Source organism: Leguminivora glycinivorella, chromosome 19, assembly GCF_023078275.1.
Source record: "Leguminivora glycinivorella isolate SPB_JAAS2020 chromosome 19, LegGlyc_1.1, whole genome shotgun sequence".
Lineage (NCBI taxonomy): Eukaryota > Metazoa > Arthropoda > Insecta > Lepidoptera > Tortricidae > Leguminivora > Leguminivora glycinivorella.
The window spans coordinates 7,484,605-7,504,143 of NC_062989.1; the positions used below are offsets into that span (position 1 = coordinate 7,484,605).

A 19,539-nucleotide genomic window follows, 5' to 3' on the forward strand; every position below is an offset into this window, starting at 1 on the left:
GGCAGCAAAAACATAAATTATATGGAGGGATAACAGCACTGAGCTGGCGATCCAAAGGCCAAGGTTCAAGGAACACTTTTCGATTAATTTTTCACTTTTCAAATTACTCTCAAGTGAAAATTAATCCTAGATACAAAAACTGCGAAGATCGTGAGAATTCATTCTATGGGTAGGTACAAAGTATACCTAGGTTTATTGATTTGCAAAATATTAGTAGATTTTCATTTTCAGAATTAGCGTAAGTCGTTAACAAAAATTAACTCACTGTCAGTTTTGTAACAATAATTAAGCATGAAATTTCAATAAAGATAAACTTTAAGCGATAATCTACATTTAGCATGTCAAAAAAGTAAATTTTTAGACATATTTTATTTTTAATTGTCGTCACAAAACTGACAGCGAGTTAATTTTTGTTAACAACTAACGCTAATTGGGGGGACCCAAATGTCCCAAATTCTAAAAATGCCCATATAGACGGTCAACCAAACCTTGGCACTAAAAAAAGGCGTTACATTCGAATTTTCTATAGGAATTAAACCTTCGCCCCTAGTGCCCCTACATTTTTAATCAATTCTTAAGAGTCGTCGATGATTCCGCCAACGTAAAAGTTTAGGAAGACACACGTTTCATGAAAACAATTAGCCGGTAAGCCATACATTTTTCAAATGTAATGTACTATTATGCAACGTAGATTAACTGAGTCATAAAATACTCGCATTATCTTCTTATTTTCGAATCTACAATACAATACAATACAAATACTCTTTATTGCACACCTCAATACACGAAACAACATAGCAAGTATAAACAACAACTTAAGAGGTAAAACAAGAGGCGGTCTTATCGCTAAAGAGCGATCTCTTCCAGACAACCTAGGTAGTGGAGAATAATAAATTTAACCTTGTAAGTAGGTGTACTAAATGTAGACTTAGAGGAAATCTAGCACAAACTATACTACGCAAAACAATATACTACACACATAAAAATAAAATACAATACATAAACATACAAATACATATATATATAACAAATTACATGCCAGCTATAGGGGACATAAGTCTATCAAGGTATCATTGATCAATGATCAGATAAAAAGTGAAGCTTGAGAAGTATCTTAAAAGAAGTAGGAGATTGAGCGCGTCTAATATTTAGGGGTAGGGAATTCCAAAGCCGCACAGCTTGAAATGTAAAGGAGTTGTTATAGAATTTAGACGAGGACGACGGAACGGAAAGAAGCAAATTCTGAGAGGACCGAGCAGAACGGAGATAGCTGAAACGGTTCTTAAGATAGCGGGGAGTCGTTGGGTTAAAAAGAATGGAATACAAAAGGGACAGCACGTGAGAGTTACGACGAAAACGAATAGAGAGCCACTTGAGCTGCGAACGAAATTGAGAGACATGGTCATATTTGCGTAACCCAAATATGAACCGTATACAGACATTTTGGATACGCTCAAGCTTATTAAGCTGCTCCTCGGTGAGATCGAGATATGCAACGTCCGCGTAATCCAAAATGGGAAGGAGGAGAGTTTGAGCTAGAGCAATTTTGGTAGGAATGGGAAGAAAGTTTCGTAATCTTCTAAGCGAGCCAACCGCCGCGAACATCTTCCTGCTGACCTCGCCCACCTGAGGTATCCACGATAAGGTACTATCCATGATGAGGCCTAGGTTTTGAACCTGCTGTGAGTAAGGAATCAAAACGCCATTAAAATAGATAGGTGGGAGTTGGTTAAAGTCTAGCCTTGGCAGAAGTTTTGGGCTACCTATTATAATAGATTGTGTCTTAGAAGGATTAACTTGTAGGCCAAAACTATGACTCCACCTCGAGATTTTCTCCAAGTCGCTATTCATCTTACAGATAACAGACGCGAGATCACCAGTAACGCCCTGCGAATAGATCTGAAGATCATCGGCATATAGTTGATAATGTGATGTAAGGTTACATGTAATCGAATTAATAAATATGGAGAACAGTAAAGGAGACAATACTCCGCCTTGCGGAACGCCAGCCAACGTGTTGCACCAGGAGGAAAGGGAATCATCCACCTTTATGCGCTGTCGACGACCCGTTAAGTAGCTACGGAACCAACCGACCGTCGCAGGAGATATATTTAGAGAGCACAGCGTCCCGAGGAGAATATCAAAATCAACGGTATTAAACGCGTTGCTAAAATCTAACAGCGTCAATACCGTCAATTTTTGATCATTCATCCCCGCCCGGATGTCGTCAGTGATCTTCACGAGTGCAGTAGCCGTACTATGACCAGGACGGAAACCAGATTGGAAGGGATTCAAAAGATTATTTATATTAAGATACGAAGTAAGCTGCTGGTGAACAAGACGCTCAAGAACCTTAGACAGGAAAGGGAGAATAGAGATGGGACGATAATCTGCAAAAGAAGAAGGATTAGACTTTTTGGGAATAGGAACGATACAGGCGTCCTTCCAAAGTGAAGGAAAGGAGCTGGTAGAAATGGAGTTATTAAGAATGACGGAAATGACAGGAATAAGTAAGTCAATGATAGGAAGGAACATATTACGGCTAATACAATCGACCCCAACGGCATTAGATGCTATGGATAGTAAGCTCTTCTTAATATCACTGTCAACGAAATCTACTTACAAATACATATAGGTGTTGGTGATCTTTGAGCCTTTTCATTTAATAAATCACATGATTATGGTTTGTCATTGGCAATTTTTTTTTAATGTCAGTTTTATGCATTTATTCGTATTAAATTTACGCATATTATTAGGAGCCTGCTGTGTCCCACTGCTGGGCAAAGGCCTCCCCCCTCTTTTTCCATTCGTCTCTGTTAAGTGCTATGTCTGACCAACCACTCAAAAATGAGTCGAGGTTATCCCGCCATCGCCGATGTGGTCTGCCGGATCCCCGGTTTGACTCGTGGGGCTCCCACTTCGTGGTTATCTTAGCCCACAAGTCGTCCGGCATTCGGCAGACATGACCAGCCCAGTCCCATTTCAACTTAGCAGCTTTCCGAGCTACGTCCATTATTTGAGTCTTAGAGCGCAGCGTGATGTTCCGGATCCGATCCCTTAATTTTACACCTAATATGCTGCGCTCCATAGCTCTTACGCATAATTTACCAGTATTCGAAGTTGTCTGAAAGAGTTTCCTTACAGGGATTCGCATTTAACTGTGTAATGCACAAAACTTTACACATCGAATACCATTAGATAAGTATCATGTTGTGTATGTTTGCGCGCCTGTTTATTTGTTTGTAGCAAATGTACAAATTTAGTAAAACATATATTTCCCATCTCATGGTATTACTCACCATTTTACATAAAGTTCTGAGACTGACCGAAATTGCATATTAAATACGAGGAAATACCTACACTGAGAAAGACTATTTAGTCTACTTAGGACGCCTCTTTTTTTCACCAAAACTAGAGCACTATGTGTATGTGTGTGATATATACTAATTAACAAGAAAAACAAATTCCCTTCAATGCTATGCTATTTTACTACCTAATCAACATGATTTTTGTTTTTCCTTTAATATGAGGTTTTTATTCTATTTTACATTTTTAACCCCCGACGCAAAAACGACGGGGTGTTATAAGTTTGACGTGTCTGTCTGTCTCTGTGTGTGTGTGTGTGTGTGTGTGTGTGTGTGTGTGTGTGTGTGTGTGTGTGTGTGTGTGTGTGTGTGTGTGTGTGTGTGTGTGTGTGTGTGTGTGTGTGTGTGTGTGTGTGTGTGTGTGTGTGTGTGTGTGTGTGTGTGTGTGTGTGTGTGTGTGTGTGTGTGTGTGTGTGTGTGTGTGTGTGTGTGTGTGTGTGTGTGTGTGTGTGTGTGTGTGTGTGTGTGTGTGTGTGTGTGTGTGTGTGTGTGTGTGTGTGTGTGTGTGTGTGTGTGTGTGTGTGTGTGTGTGTGTGTGTGTGTGTGTGTGTGTGTGTGTGTGTGTGTGTGTGTGTGTGTGTGTGTGTGTGTGTGTGTGTGTGTGTGTGTGTGTGTGTGTGTGTGTGTGTGTGTGTGTGTGTGTGTGTGTGTGTGTGTGTGTGTGTGTGTGTGTGTGTGTGTGTGTGTGTGTGTGTGTGTGTGTGTGTGTGTGTGTGTGTGTGTGTGTGTGTGTGTGTGTGTGTGTGTGTGTGTGTGTGTGTGTGTGTGTGTGTGTGTGTGTGTGTGTGTGTGTGTGTGTGTGTGTGTGTGTGTGTGTGTGTGTGTGTGTGTGTGTGTGTGTGTGTGTGTGTGTGTGTGTGTGTGTGTGTGTGTGTGTGTGTGTGTGTGTGTGTGTGTGTGTGTGTGTGTGTGTGTGTGTGTGTGTGTGTGTGTGTGTGTGTGTGTGTGTGTGTGTGTGTGTGTGTGTGTGTGTGTGTGTGTGTGTGTGTGTGTGTGTGTGTGTGTGTGTGTGTGTGTGTGTGTGTGTGTGTGTGTGTGTGTGTGTGTGTGTGTGTGTGTGTGTGTGTGTGTGTGTGTGTGTGTGTGTGTGTGTGTGTGTGTGTGTGTGTGTGTGTGTGTGTGTGTGTGTGTGTGTGTGTGTGTGTGTGTGTGTGTGTGTGTGTGTGTGTGTGTGTGTGTGTGTGTGTGTGTGTGTGTGTGTGTGTGTGTGTGTGTGTGTGTGTGTGTGTGTGTGTGTGTGTGTGTGTGTGTGTGTGTGTGTGTGTGTGTGTGTGTGTGTGTGTGTGTGTGTGTGTGTGTGTGTGTGTGTGTGTGTGTGTGTGTGTGTGTGTGTGTGTGTGTGTGTGTGTGTGTGTGTGTGTGTGTGTGTGTGTGTGTGTGTGTGTGTGTGTGTGTGTGTGTGTGTGTGTGTGTGTGTGTGTGTGTGTGTGTGTGTGTGTGTGTGTGTGTGTGTGTGTGTGTGTGTGTGTGTGTGTGTGTGTGTGTGTGTGTGTGTGTGTGTGTGTGTGTGTGTGTGTGTGTGTGTGTGTGTGTGTGTGTGTGTGTGTGTGTGTGTGTGTGTGTGTGTGTGTGTGTGTGTGTGTGTGTGTGTGTGTGTGTGTGTGTGTGTGTGTGTGTGTGTGTGTGTGTGTGTGTGTGTGTGTGTGTGTGTGTGTGTGTGTGTGTGTGTGTGTGTGTGTGTGTGTGTGTGTGTGTGTGTGTGTGTGTGTGTGTGTGTGTGTGTGTGTGTGTGTGTGTGTGTGTGTGTGTGTGTGTGTGTGTGTGTGTGTGTGTGTGTGTGTGTGTGTGTGTGTGTGTGTGTGTGTGTGTGTGTGTGTGTGTGTGTGTGTGTGTGTGTGTGTGTGTGTGTGTGTGTGTGTGTGTGTGTGTGTGTGTGTGTGTGTGTGTGTGTGTGTGTGTGTGTGTGTGTGTGTGTGTGTGTGTGTGTGTGTGTGTGTGTGTGTGTGTGTGTGTGTGTGTGTGTGTGTGTGTGTGTGTGTGTGTGTGTGTGTGTGTGTGTGTGTGTGTGTGTGTGTGTGTGTGTGTGTGTGTGTGTGTGTGTGTGTGTGTGTGTGTGTGTGTGTGTGTGTGTGTGTGTGTGTGTGTGTGTGTGTGTGTGTGTGTGTGTGTGTGTGTGTGTGTGTGTGTGTGTGTGTGTGTGTGTGTGTGTGTGTGTGTGTGTGTGTGTGTGTGTGTCTGTCTATGGCATCGTAGCTCCCGAACGGATGCACCCATTTAGATTTAGTTTTTTTTGTCTGAAAGCTGAGTTAGTCGGGAGTGTTCTTAGCCATGTTTCATGTAAATCGGTCTACTATGTCGCGGTCGGGGGTTTTTTCAAAATTTTAATTTTGTGGTTCAGGTTATATTTGAACATGATTGACGGATATCGTAGGACATCTCTGGTCAGAAAGCACCTAAAGGTTGGGCACACGTACAAACTAAGCTATAATAAGAATGAAATGAAATACTTACGATCAATTTATCTCATGTAATTTTATAGGTTTCTAATATAATTATAGTCCTAATAAGTAGTAAGAATTTGTCTTAAAAGGATGCGGTGTTTAAAGCACCTCGAGAGCCGGAATGTGTCATTTGTTATCACAGACTATTAACAGCAAAGTCGCTAATCTCACTATGAATTTATGACAATTATTTAACAAGTTCACAATCTGTGCTATTAAAATCGCTTGTCCAAACTACTTTGGTTTGACTCTAATTACTCTAAAATATCACCGCTGAAATTTAAAATAAAGAGGAAATACAAGCGCCTAAATAAAAACTCACGGTTAAGATGACAAGGAAAATTTATGCCATCGGATGCCTCTTAGGAGTATTGTTAGTGCGTTTTCACATTATCCGATCCGATATCGGACGTCGGACCGATATCCCATACATTACAGGCGCCATCTTGGATTTTTTCTATTGAAATCCTTCCGACATCCGATATCGGATCGGATAATGTGAAAACGGTCTTATAATTATTATCTGTCTAAATTCTGCCGATGCAATTTCCAAAGACATATATAACTCCGTATAGACAGATAAGAAAAAAACGTACCTCAGTATCATACAGAAAAAGGTACGGTGGCCTAGATGGCATTACACCTTTGGGGTACGCTCAGCTAGATGGCGCTAATATTAATATTTGACATTTTTAAACATATCCTCTCTATCCAAGCTAAGAATATGGGCCAAATTGTCAAAACTGAGGTTCAAAAGTTTAACCTTTCTATAGTGCCAAGATTTGGGTAACCGTCTATAAGAAATTGCAAAGAGGATCGAGTATTATAGACAGGTACTGTCAAAGTAAAATGTGTAATCACAGTGCATAGACTGCCATCTCTTGACACAGGCTTAAAACTTTTGAACCTCAGTTTTGACAATTTGGCCCATATTCTTAGCTTGGATAGAGAGGATATGTTTAAAAATGTCAAATATTAATATTAGCGCCATCTAGCTGAGCGTACCCCAAAGGTGTAATGCCATCTAGGCCACCGTACCTTTTTCTGTATGATACTGAGGTACGTTTTTTTCTTATCTGTCTATACGGAGTTATATATGTCTTTGGAAATTGCATCGGCAGAATTTAGACAGATAATCATTATAACAATACTCCTAAGAGGCATCCGATGGCATACATTTTCCTTGTCATCTTAACCGTGAGTTTTTATTTAGGCGCTTGTCTTTCCTCTTTATTTTAAACTAGCTTTTGCCCGCGGCTACGATCGCGTTAGAAAGAGACAAAAAGTAGCCTATGTCACGACAATTCTTCGCTCCGTTTTGCCATGAAAGACGGACAAACAAACAGACACACACACTTTCCCATTTATAATATTAATAGTAAGTATGGATTTCAGCGGTGATATTTTAGAGTAATTAGAATCAAACCAAAGTAATTTGGTCAAGCGATTTTGATAGCACAGATCGTGAACTTGTTAAATAATTGTCATAAGTTCATAGTGAGATTAGCGACTTTGCTGTTAATAGTCTGTGATAACAAATGACACATTCCGGCTCTCGAGGTGCTTTAAACACCGCATCCTTTTAAGACAAATTCTTACTACTTATTAGGACTATAATTATATTAGAGACCATGAGATAAATTGATCGTAAGTATTTCACTTCATTCTTATTATAGCTTAGTTTGTACAAACCAATTTGATTCCTAGGCCACTATAGAACTTTGTCGCAATAAGTACTAGATAGTTGATAGAATGATAGGAATAACGTCAAAATAACGTGTCAAACGATTATCAGCTTTCCGATCATAATATGAAATAAAAGAAAAGAGTTTGTAAATGTTTTTTGCTCCATGACATGAACAGAAAAAGAAGCAATGACAGACAGTGACAATTGACGTCAACATTGTTAACATTCTGTCATCAAGAGTCGTGTTCAATGCGCGCAGCGACGTAGACGCGTTGACGAGTAATTAAAATAAATTGCGAATTAGCGCGGCTTGTAGCCGCGCTAACGATTTGACGCGATGGATCACTCCAAGTCGAGTCAACCCATCGTGAATGAATTCCTCGCCTTTCTACAACTGAAGAACAAGCTGTTGCTGGAAGGAAAGATGGATGCGGCTGCTGCTATGCAGATAAGTTCTCGTGCGTCGAGTTTTACCATCGAGGACATCTGCCAAGCGAAGCAAGTGCTGTGCCAGTCCCTGGGGATCGTCGGCACATATGTACCTCACCGGAGAGGTGATGAAACCGGGGAGAAGACCCTTCAAGACATTAAGAAGATCCTGAAGGAGTATGAAGACCGGATTCCGGAGTTTGTAGCGACGGATACCATCCTGCCGTCATGTGAATCATGTGATCCGGATCGTGTTGATATTCGCTGCTTGGTTAAGGAAATCGTGGCCCTTAAATCAAGTCTAGCGGAAGTTAAAGTTAAGTTTGAAGCCAGCCTAATCACAATAGCCGAATTACGCAATGAAGTCTCTACTTTGCGTAATGCTCCAATTCGGTCGGCGGTTTCAAATATTATTAATAATGATATTCGGACTGACACTAGTGCTAAGTCGGTCAGTATGCGCGATGCTGACACGCTGAAAAGTTCAGCACGTGCCGCCGCTCCGCGCGCGCCCCCCCTGCGCGCGCGGCTGCCCCCTGTGACCTCGAAACCACGTCAGCGTGATTATGCTGGCGTTGCAGCCGGTCAGCTCGTCGCAGCCAGCCGGGTCAATGCACCTAATAAGGGGTGTGAAGAACCACTGGAAGAAATTTCCTCCCGCGCTAAAGTAGATAAGGAGGGATTCACACTGGTGGAACGGAAGAAGAAGACGCGCAGGGCACCTCGTAAAACTCTGTGTGGCACCGCAGAGCCGGTTAATTCTGGTCTACGAGTTGCAACTCCGAGTAAGGCGCTCTACGTGTCCCGTCTTCATTACTCCGCCGTGGCTGACGAGGTGGTGGAGTACGTTCGCCGGAAGACTGGCTACACGCTGAGGGTGCACCAGCTACAGTCGCGTCACTATGTGCACTTCAGCTCGTTCGTAGTGCGCGTGCCGCGGCCGCTGCAGGACACCATCGCGAGCGCAGACTTCTGGCCGAAAGGTGTAGTTTTTCGGCGGTTCCGGGGCAACCTGCCGAATCCTACACCGGGGCTAACGACGCAACGGAGCCACGCTGTTCCGTCATCGCCCAAATCAATTGTTTAGTCATAATACTTTTTTCTTTGTAATGTTTTTTTTTTACTGTTCTTATTTACTGTTTTTTTTTTTTTTTAATTTAATTTCATGACGCATTGGATTATCTGTAATGTCATTGAAATATGTTTTCAAATAAATAAATAAATAAATAAATAAATAAATCAATTTTATTTATACATTATGATTTTATTTCGCCAAATATTTTGCTGATCAATTTAATGTCTGTGTTGAAACCATTAGAAAACGTTTGCATTCTTCGGGGCTCCATCACAGGCACTATGCGAAGAATTGACACAAAGACGTCAGATTAGCTTTCGCTCGGGAATATCTGGACTTCGATTGGACGAATGTTATATATTTTCACATGAGAAAACCGTTCAATCTAGTGACACAGGTCGTCTGCACTTGTGGCGATACGACAACACTCGTTACACCGAAGATCACGTTGTTCCTAACCACGGGTCAGGCTGCGTCAGTGTTAATCTATGGGGCTGAACGAGTCTGGCAGGTGAATTTGCTGATATGCCTCCTCGATCAAATGCAACAGATTATCTGGATATTTTGGAACAAATCATGCTGCCAACCTGTCCTAAACTTCTATCCGCAAGATAAGATGCCTCAAGTTTGCAACAAATGTGGCAAAATGAAAATCAAATGAGAAGTCGCGGGCTGCTCTAACAGAACATTGTCAACAAGTTTGGGAGTCACTGCGGGCCTTAGACATTTGCACGGATTTAATGGGCTCAATGCACAAGCGACTTCTAAACGTAATGCAAAGTGCAGAGGGTGTATTTACACGTTATTGAAGTTATTGTGCTTCGATTCATTTGTGATAAATATCTATTAAAACGTTTGCATAGTTTGTTGAAATTCTGTTTTTGTTAGGGTATACCTAATCCTGTCTGTTTTTGAGTAATTAAAAGTATTTATTTCTCTAATATCTTTTTAAGCTTCTACAAAAACATCATAGATACTACGGAACATTGAAGTTAATTTATCCAGAAAATTATACTTGAATAAATATTATTGCGAATTGAGAAAAAATTTTTACCTACTTAAAATGGTCACCAGACTCCCGTGGCCTGTTTCAGTGAAGTTTTGACATAAAAGTAAATTCCCATTTCTATATTTAATAAAATAGTTTATTGATACACAAGCAAGCTTTGCTTCTCTTCTGCGCACTGCCAAGGAGTGGAATTCCTTATCGGCGGCTATATTTCCGAGGTCATATAACCTAGCAACCGTCAAATATAGGGTGAACAGGCATCTTCTGGGCGAGCTCACTCCATCGTAGGCCGTCTTTGCCTTTGGTTAGTCTGTGGCCAAGAGTAAGCTTATTTATAATTAAAAAAAAGCAACCTCCTGTCCTCAACCTTTCCTATTCATTATCGTTGACACATGTTCGCAGTGTTCGCAAGGCGAGATGTTAATATGAAATGCATTGCGCATGTCATAAACATGTCATAAAAGATTTGTCATGTAAAATGTTACAAATTGATTCATTGCGACATGGTTCTAGAGTGGCCTAGGAATCAAATTGGTTGACTGTACGTGTGCCCAACCTTTAGGTGCTTTCTGACCAGAGATATCCTACGATATCCGTCAATCATGTTCAAATATAACCTAACCCAGGGGCGGCTCACTCCGCGATTTTATCGCCGCGCTACAAGTACATGCCGGCGGCCGCGAGTTCGCGGCCCATTCAGTGACGACGACCTTCGCGCGGCGCATTAGAATTCAATGTCGGATGCCCGCGTGCGGGCCGTTTGTTAATGTAGGTAAGAATTTATAATGGCGGCATTTTGTGAACATCAAAGGAGTGAGCCTTCTGTACTTGTACTATTATTTATTCTGTTCCTAACCACAAAATTAAAATTCTCCGTCCGCGACATAGTAGACCGATTTTCATGAAACATGGCTAAGAACACTCCCGAGTAACTCAGCTAACAGACAAAAAAAACTAAATCTAAATGGGTGCATCCGTTCGGGAGCTACGATGCCATAGACAGACACACACACAGACAGACAGACACGTCAAACTTATAACACCCCGTCGTTTTTGCGTCGTTTTTGGGGGTTAAAAATGTAAAATAGAATAAAAACCTCTTATTAAAGGAAAAAACAAAAATCATGTTGATTAGGTAGTAAAATAGCATAGCATTGAAGGGAATTTGTTTTTCTAGTTAATTTAGTATATACCTATCACACACATCCACGTAGTGCTCTAGTTTTGGTGGAAAGGCAAGGCATTCAAAGTAGACTAAATAATCTTTCTCAGTGTATTTCCTCGTATTTAATATGCTATTTCGGTCAGTCTCAGAACTTTATGTAAAATGGTGAGTAAATACCATGAGATGGGAAATATATTTTTTACTAAATTTGTACTTTGCTACAAACAAATAAACAGGCGCGCAAACATACACAACTTGATACTTATATAATGGTATTCGATGTGTAAAGTTTTGTGTATTACACAGTTAAATGTTCCCTGTAAGGAAACTCTTTCAGACAACTTCGAATACTGGCACAGAATATATAATAGTACAAGTACAGAAGGCGCACTGCTTTGATGTTTCCGAAATGCCGCCTTCTTAAATACCTACAACATTCTTACAAAGAAACGAGCCGCACGTGCGCGGCGTCCGGTGATAGGGTTACCAATGGATCTCACATTGAATGTTATATTATTATATTCAAGTCTTGAGTACTTTCTAGGTATATATGCTGTATTTATATATTTTTGTTCAAGGTTCCAACATCACAAGCCTTATTGAACTTTTCCGTGGGACTTAATCAGTAGTAGATCTGTATAATAATGTCTTTTGGTATTTATTTTATTCAATATGTCTATTTAACTAAGTATTATTAGCCATTCCACCCGCGGACATCGCTTAAAAAACCTCGCGACGTAAAGTAACAATAGAAAGTGCGAACGTGCATTCCGTGAGAATGTGTGCCACCCCTGAGTAGGCCGCGAACTCGCGGCCGCCAGGATATACTTGTAGCGCGGCGATAGGATCGCGGAGTGAGCCGCTCCTGATACTGGTAAATTATGCGTAAATTTAATACGAATAAATGCATAAAACTGACATTAAAAAAAAATTGCCAATGACAAACCATAATCATGTGATGTATTAAACGAAAAGGCTCAAAGAACACCAACACATATATGTATTTGTAAGCAGATTCGAAAATAAGAAGATAGTGCGAGTATTTTATGACTCAGTTAGTCTACGTTGCATAATAGTACATTACGATACAAGTGCGTAAAAAAGGAAGTTCGAAACGAGTGGCGATAAATTAAAACACGACCGAAGGGAGTATTTTAAATCGACACGAGTTACCTTCCGAGAGAACTTCCTTTTTTACGCAATCGTATCGTAAGGTACTATTTTCTACGACTAAGCACCAAATTATTTTTAAAATAATTTCTTTATTTTGAATACTTTTAATTGAAATACATACTTTACTTTGACACTCAAGTTCTTATACTAGACAACTATACATTCAAATCAAACAGTATAAGCAAGGTAAGGCCCGAAACATGAAAATGGAAGAATAATATCAAAAAGATAATAGGTAACAGTTTAAGATAAACCAGTGACTGAATTATCATAAGACAATTACCTAAAACTGTATAAGAAACTGCATAAGACTATTTTCGTCAAGGGCTGATTCTTATCAAGACGTTTCTCTTTATGGTAGCTGACCCGTAGCTCTCATAATCTCAAAGACAACGTGTGTTTTCCTTGCAAACACGTCAGCACAAAATGGAGGTAATGCAAGAGGAAACGCTAAATGATATATAAAATAACACATAATGAATTAAGAGCCCGTCACGATGGGTAAAAATTCAGTATCTGTCAAATTACCCCATTTACACACACTAACGCAAGTCACACTCACCAACATACTTTTCGCACACTACCGCAATTTACTGGAAGAGGTCAGTGACCTAAGTGAGAGGAACTTAAGACAGGTCTATAGTTTCACTGAAGATCAGTTGTAACGTTAAAATCCCATCAAAACCAAAAAAGGGAAATATGAGCCAAGTTCAATATTATATATGCCTTGGTTGTTGGCGTCAACGACAAAAGCAGTGAGATCTAAACGGGTGCCAAGTTCAATGGCAGTCCTCAAAATGTTTTATGACAATTGATGACATAAAATATCATTTCTTATAACTTTTATAATAGAATTGAATAGAATATAATTAATTTATTCGTTAACACACACACAAAATAAACGTTACAAATAATAAGACATAAACAAGAAGGAGATCCAACGAAATGGTCTAATCTTCCGATCAGACCATCCGGTGAAACAATCACGACAGGCTCATAATATGTATGTCACAAATATCAGAGGTCATTTCTCAAAATTTTGCCACCCCCACCTGTCAGTACGTTTATGTTAGAACTTTTTTTTTAGTATAAAATATCTTCATAAATAAATTATCAATACATATTAAAAGACAGTTTTTACATAGAGGCCTGATGCTTTGAAATCGATTAATTTTATATTAATGAAATAAATAATAATTGTAACTAAGTTTTGTCGTTCACCTTCCGTGTCCCAACGCGGAGTACTCATGTTTCGAGTTGTTAAAAGTACACAAATTATTAACTTTACTTACCTTTATTGCTGTATTTTATTTGCATATATCCTTAACTTTTAAAACTAGACTATCTGATAATAATATTACACTTATGTTCCAAGTTATTTGGCTTTAAAGTTTGTCCACGGCCGTTTTTGTCGTTGACCTGTCGAGACAAACTCGCAAGCACTGTGCGATCCCTACTCCACCTCTGCCACCCCACCCCGCATGAATCGCAGCCGCCAGTATCGGCCATCACCTGCAAGCAACGGCACGTGCTTACTACGCCTTGATTAGAAAATAGAAAATTTTAATTACCTCGAACGGGAGTTTGTAACGGGTAAGTAGTCGTTATTCTGTCAATCATAATTTCGTTATTGTTTGAGATACTGCATTAACTGTCACATATGTTTCGTATTTTGTAGCTCAGTTTTAGGCATCTAAATATTTAGTTCGTTCGGCAAATACTTTTTGAGTTTTGGCGAAATAACTGGCATTTTGTCGGTCACCTGTGCATCGTTCACCTGGCTAAAATAGGCAAGTGAACGACATTTTTGGACAGGGTGACGACAATAATGATAAATTTACCAATCGTAATAATACTTTTTTACACCTTCAATATTTGTTTTGTGCGTTAAATGAGAAAAGTATTACTGTTATATCGGTTTAGGCTGCATTTCTCAAAGGATTGTTGCTTTTTTGCGGTGTGTGTCCTTCACCTGTGCGATAAAGCCAGGTGAACGACTCAGTGACAGGAAACCGACACGTCGATCACTTGTCATTAAGCCAGATGAACCATTACGAGGGGCGATCAATCGGATCAATAAGTAATGATAATGGGTATTAAAACATAATCTAGAATATGAGTATCCTTATATTTTTATAATTAAAAGTAACTCTTCTGTGATTTATTTACATATTTTAATTTTTTCATTTGTTTTTGCCCCCTTTAAAAAATGAAATCTTAATTATAGTCTAAATACCATGTCAGTAAGCAAGTGCTTGCTTGAAGTGAAGTCACTTCATTATACTTCAGAGTAGCTATTATATTACAATTTTATTTAAAGGTCGGGTATAAAATATTAATGGCCCTTATATTGCCTTCAATATGAGGTATGTCACTTGTAGCTTTAAATTTTTAAATACACCAATTAAGCAGCACCCTCGGCAATTTGAGGGTTCGGCCAATTTTTATTTGATTATTTTAACTAATCAATTTTTTTATACAAAAAAAAATTATATTCTTCTTTAATACTAACGTAATTTTGTTTCCAATATATATCCTCAATTTTCGTGATAATCTGTAAAAATGGTGAAATAAAAAAAAATTAAAATGTATAAAAAAATAAAAATCATTATATAGCCTATATAGCCTATATAGTATAGCCTTTAAGATTTGAGGAGATTTCCCTTTTCAGAAGCCCATCAGAACTGGGTTCTGATAAAAATGGGACCAATCTGTATATATATATATACATGTGGGCCTGAATAGTCGATATATATATAGTTATGGTGTTTTTTTTGACGTGCATAATAAATATTAATTTTTATAAATATAAAATATACATTCAATAAAAACAAAATATTCAAAATCGGTCCAGTAACGACGGAGATATCGAGTAACAAACATAAAAAAAATAATAATAAAATACTGACGAATTGAGAACCCCCTTCCTTGAGATTTGGGAAACTATTATAATTCTGATGGGCAGGTGAATGACGTCCATATCAGGTGAATGACCACCTAACTACAGGTGATCGACTACGGACGCAGGTTAGCGACGCTTGTCGTTAACTTGTCAAATGTGTCATACAAATTTGTACCAATTTGTCGTTAACCTGCTGCTGTTGTCGATAACCTGTGTATATTTATCCTTCACCTGATCATGATGTCGTTCACCTGAATTTTAATCAATCATAACTTCTAAAATAATTAATTGATATCGGTGCCTTTGACATTTTTGAAATGTTTGAGACGCATTCAAACGATACCTACAAAAAAAAATTTAAAAATGCGACATTTAAAAAAACACAAATCTTTCACCTGTCGGTGCCAAAATTTTGAGAAATGGCCCAATATAAGAGCCAAATTTAAGACGTTTATGTGAAATAGTTTTTGTTGTGAGGACGCCCATAGAGGCTCCAAATAGTTCGTGTAATATTACACACGATGTTGTCTGCCAGTTCGGTTACTTGAACTTGGCTTGACACGCTGCCGCGTGTTTAGATTGCGGACAGTGTCAATTTAGTGTTACCATCTCACACGAATTGACTCCGATTATTTTTCAAAATAAATTTGTGCAAACACCATATAAAATCAAAACAACTCTGGTGTAAAAAACAGTGCTTTGTTTATTCTAATTAGACAAATTTTACCTAAAAATAAAATTTATATTAAGTTACTTACCTTGTTCCAAGCCTTCAAATTGAGATAGCGACATCGTTTCTTACTGGCAACACCACAGTTCCGATGACGTCAGGCGCAATACCGGCTTTTTACAACGAGTTTTTGCGAATCCAGCAGGTAGGCTGCGCGCCATTACTCTGGTCATTGGACTCTCAATTTGACCTACCGTCCAATATGACGATATTGACGGTAGGTAGCCACTGCAGAATGACAGGTGGCAAAATAGCCACTGTGGGTAGACAGGTGGCGATGGATTAAGTAAACAAACACCGTATTCAGATTAGCTGTAGGTGCTTGTTTTGTTTACAGCGGGTAGCACGGTATTTCATTGACGTTGACGTTCATTGACGTTGACGTGGCTGAAAAGACAAGCTTAAAACTAAACCCTACTGCTGAAATAAAAGCTATGTTAAATACCATACCTTATTTTCCTGAAAAATAAGCATTATTATATGTGTATGTGAATGAAATTAACCGTGTAACTCTACGATAAAATTCAAAAATTAAATGCCAGCAGGCAGCAATGAAATCAGGCTTGGAACAAGGTAAGTAACTTAATATAAATTTTATTTTTAGGTAAAATTTGTCTATTAAGTTGACTGTACCTTGTTCCAAGCCTTCAAATTGAGAAGTGTTTGTTATCGACTGCTGGATGAGTGAGGATTGTCAACAACAAGTAGATCGCCAATGTGAATAAAACATTAGATAGAATTTCTTATAAGAAAAAATATATTGCATTGATATGAAAAACCATATTGTTACAATTGATCATCAATTTGATTACGCAAATTAAATTGAATCAAAACATCTATCTAATGGATTGGAATGTGAAATCTGACTATTCACAGTTTTCTTGTAAAACCTATGAAAAGTGACAGCACTTTGCCAATTACCTCTTTTTAAGATATCATTAATGTTATGATTATCAAGCCAGCCTGACGAAGCAACCGCCGAACGGACACTGCCCGCACTACTATTTATATTAGCGTCTTTAAGAACTGCTTTAATCCAACCACCAATGATGGTTCGTGAAGCTGGCTTTACAGGACCACATGTAGAAATAAATAAATTATTTATTTTCCCTCTTCGGTTCTGAGACAAGGAAATCAACGTTTTTATCCAATAAACAGGATCTATATTTTTATTGTAATCACAAGCTAATAATTTCCAACCAGACTGTCTACGTGATACATTGTCCGGCTTGGAACCGAATTCGGGCCAAAATATAATACAATCAGAATCAATCTTACAACAAGAATCATTTATATTCAATAAAGTCAGGTCATGCACGCGTCTCCCTGAACATAGCAATAACAAAATTGCACACCTCTTTGAGGCCTCGAATAAACTGGTTTGCAAAGGTTCGTTATTCTCTAAATAAGTACACAAGTCTCTAACGTCCCATATACTATCCTTACTAGGAGTTGGTCTACTGAGAGCTATAGCTTTTAAAGCCTGGCGGACAACAATATGAGAGCTAAGCGGTGGGCCCGAACGAACGGGGCAAAAAGTTGAGACAACCGATTTGTGTAAGCAAATTGTACTATGTGATAACTTTTTTTACCAAGTGCAAGTCTGTCAGGAATCGCGCCAAATCCTGCGGTTCAGGATTGTCTTTGGCAATATTATGGGCAGTACACCATCTGCACCATCTTAACCATGCTGGCTTGTAGGAAGCTAACGAGGATTTCCGCCAACCGCTTGCGAGTAAATCTCTTTGCTTATCGCTCCAAGTATCTAACAATGGGGCCCACCCTGTATCAGCCAGACTTCCAAAGCTATCCGCTTGACATCGGTTGGAGGTCTCAGAGTCTGTGTGTCTACTAACCGGTTCTCCAGATCTCGAATTTCCATTGGAAGAGCCAGGGATCGGTTCTTCAGGTCGCTGCGCCAAAACACTTTCTCCCAATTCGGCACTATTAGTATGTACATACCCTCTGCGTCGTTCAGGTGACTGAGAACCCTCGGAATTAGTCACGGGGGGGGGGGGAATCCAGGCCAGTTGATACTCCCATCTCCGACTGAACGCATCGACGAAGGTCGCATCTGGATCCGTCGGGTCTAGAGTCGCGTATATCGGTACCACATGTGCTCTCCTCGACGCGAAGAGATCTATTTGCGGCGTACCCAAAACCTGGAATATCTGGTCCGTCGCTGGAGAGAGCAGATGCCATTCCGACTGACCGCGAAGCCTCGACAGTCTGTCCGCCTCTATGTTGTACCTGCCGGGAATGAACTGGATGGCCATGTGAATGTGATGGCGGTCCAATACATTCAATATCCGATAAGTCATCTCCATCATCTGCTCTGACCTCGTACCGCCTTCGTTGCGCAAATACGACACAACCGTCCGATTGTCTGACATAATCATTAGGGAGGATCGCGTTAACAAGCGGCTCTGCAAAGTTATTACCTTCTGTACAGCCATCATTTCTAATAGATTTGAATGTTGGCGAGCCTCCCGATGCGTCCACTGGCCAGCTAACTGCTCGTTGTTCAGCAGGGCTGAGATAGTCAGTCGTAGCATCTGCGAGACCGCTTACCTTGCCTGTTCCTGTAATACCTGTCACCTCGAGGATTGGATCGAAATGGCCCAGCTTTTCGCTTTCTGTCCTGAGGAGCTGGGGCAGGAGCAGCAGAAGGCCCAGGATACACGCGGAAGCTAGCATTATCCGCAGCCTTCTTGGCCTGCTCCGGCTGAGAGACTCCTTGCGCAGGAGCTCGTTTGGTAGCAACTCCTTGCGTAGGAGTGCGTGGACAGAAAAATACCTTGTCGATTCCTCCATTCTTCGTTATGCAGTCGGAGAACCGCTTGTCCTCGAACAGGTGCTCCTGTGTGGGTGGGATTTTACGCAGACATTCTTTCATGTAGCGATCCTTGACGTAATGCAATACTCCATCACGTCGCTGCTGGATAATGTCTGCCCGACGGCCACAGACCATCTGCAAGAGGTCTTGAATGCGGGAATAATCACCTTCTGAGAATACCTCGTTGATTTTTTCAGCTACCGCCTCCACTGTGCAATCACCTTGTGAGCCTATCCAAAACACGAACGTTTCAAAGCCTGCTTTCAATTTCTCATTTTGTATTATGAGAGCATGAGACACTGCGGCTAGAGTCTTTTCCGTAACGGCGAGGGCACGGTTACGATCAAAAGACTTGACCATGTCATTACTCTCCAATTCGGTAAAACCGGGTGATGACACGTACGTGTTCTGAGCATCTATGTACCGTACCTGAGACCAGTTGTTCGAATTGAAATGCTGCAACTTGTCCAAAATATCAGCATGCTCCTTTGAGGTTATCGCATCCGACGTTTTGAGGGTAGTTTCGAGTTTGAAGTTAATGTCCTTTACAGGCCCGGGGTTAGGCACCGGAAGAGCCTCTGGAGTTTCCAGATCTTCAGGCGATATGATTGATAACACGTCCGAATCACTGGAATATTCCCGCGGGCGAGCAGAAAAATTGTCACGTAAAGATCTTACCTCGTGGGCTAATTTATTCACCACGTCCTCTAACCTGGTCATGCGCTCG

The 19,539-nt window shown here is 40.4% G+C and overlaps 1 protein-coding gene across 1 annotated transcript in view; it reads right to left on the reverse strand.

Moving 5' to 3' along the window:
- The window catches only part of LOC125236514 (flotillin-2), a 490,988-nt gene that overhangs the window by 388,247 nt on the left and 83,202 nt on the right, over positions 1-19,539 (reverse strand).